Source organism: Salvelinus alpinus, chromosome 2, assembly GCF_045679555.1.
Source record: "Salvelinus alpinus chromosome 2, SLU_Salpinus.1, whole genome shotgun sequence".
NCBI classification, from domain to species: domain Eukaryota; kingdom Metazoa; phylum Chordata; class Actinopteri; order Salmoniformes; family Salmonidae; genus Salvelinus; species Salvelinus alpinus.
The window spans coordinates 45973477-45975254 of record NC_092087.1 but is presented as its reverse complement, the minus strand read 5'-3'; the positions used below and the strand labels follow the sequence as shown (position 1 = coordinate 45975254).

The window sequence follows — 1778 nt, the reverse complement described above, 5'->3', positions numbered from 1 at the left end:
CCTGACCTTAGTTCCTTTTTTATGTCTCTATTTTAGTTTGGTCAGGGCATGAGTTGGGCTGGGCATTCTATGTTTTCTGTCTTTGTATTAGTTACCAGACGGAACTGTTTTGGTTGTTCTTTGTTTGTTTATTTTGTATTTTAGTGTTCAGTGCATTTTAAATAAATGACGAACACTTACCACGCTGCACATTGGTCCGATCCTTCCTACTCCTCCTCAGACGAAGAGGAGATAGTTTGGGATGAGTTGGACTGCAGAGTGAAGGAAAAGCAACCAACAAGTGCTCAGCATATGTGGGAACTCCTTCAATACTTGGAAAACCCTTCAAGGTGTATTTCATCAATTTACCAATTTCCATTTTATTACCAACTTTTTTTGCCTTGAATGCAATGTATTGAATAATGCGTCAAATCAATTGATGCATATCTTTTTACATTAAAGGCAATGTCCAGTCTGTGGAGGTTGGAGAGAGGGGTGCCCTTGATAGTTTATTGTTAAAACGAGAGGCTGCCTGGATCTTTAACTTAAAGACCCTTGCTCCCTTCGGTCTCAACGTAGACTTTGATCTGAAGCAATTCTTGTGACTTTGCCATTGTAATTGTTTGTAAGCTTGTGTAGTCTAAAATGAATCTATGATCGTATGCTATCCATTTGTTTTTTGTATGCTGCTCTTTGTATGCGATTTTAATATTTGAGAATTAACCAATGATATTAGGCCACTCTTGGCCATGATAACAGACACCTGTGTGTCTTTTGACACTATATTGTCACGAATCCCGCTTCCTGAGTCTGTTTTTGCCTGTGTTCTGTCCTGGAGTGTTTTTCCGGTGTCCTGGAACGCACCCTGTCTGGTTGCCGGGCGACGTAGCTAGTTGGGAGATCTCTGATTACCCGCACCTGTATCCCATCAGCTATCTGCACACCTGGTCCTGATCATCACCCCTCCACTTCATAAGCTCTGACCTGACATCCAGTCCCTGCCGGATCGTTAGCCATGAACAGTATGTTGTGCCAGCGTATCAGCCTCCAGTTTGATAGAGTTTGTTTTGTTGTTTTGTACGTCTTGCTTGCCTTGAACTTACCTCCGTTTGTTCTGTCTACAGTCATTCACCCGGAACACTCACCCCATCCCTGCCTGGTCGTCGGTGGCTTCTGTTACTCCCTTGGATCTGCCTATTCACTCCCATCAACTCACCTCCGCTGCCCGCTCCGCCACCTGGATCTTTCTACCTCTACGTTTAAACTTGTAAATAAATACTCACCTTCGTCCTACTCTCCTTGTCCTGGTCTGCTTCTGGGTTCTATTTTAGAAAACCGTGACATATATATATATAAACGAGTCATCCCGCAGTGTTTGTGATTATACCCTGATGAAGACAGCTTGGCTGTCGAAACGTTGGTAATTAAATTGTTGCATCTGAGCTCCTAGAGTGTGCGGCTCCTTTATTTTTAAGTATTTCATCAATTTACCAATTTCCATTTTATTACCAACTTTTTTTGCCTTTAATGCAATGTATTGAATTATGCGTCAAATCAATTGATGCATATCTTTTTACATTAAAGGCAATGTCCGGTCTGTGGAGGTGGGAGAGAGGAGACAGGGAAAGAGAGGAGAGAGAGAGATTGTCAGGAGATAGGGAGAGAGTCGGGGGATAGGGAAAGAGAGAGAGTCGGGGGAAAGGAAAAAAAGGAGAGAAATGTATGACCATATTAGAGACAAATATTTCTCTCAGATTACAGACCCACGAAGAATTCGAAAACAAACTCCCATATTTATT

At 42.2% G+C, this 1778-nt stretch overlaps 1 long non-coding RNA gene across 1 annotated transcript; it reads left to right on the top strand.

Moving 5' to 3' along the window:
* Positions 1 to 220: 220 nt before the first annotated feature.
* On the top strand, positions 221 to 1272 carry LOC139563113 (uncharacterized). Its single transcript, XR_011672493.1, has 2 exons — positions 221 to 1001; positions 1104 to 1272. It is a non-coding gene; the product is annotated as an uncharacterized lncRNA (long non-coding RNA).
* Positions 1273 to 1778: the final 506 nt, after the last annotated feature.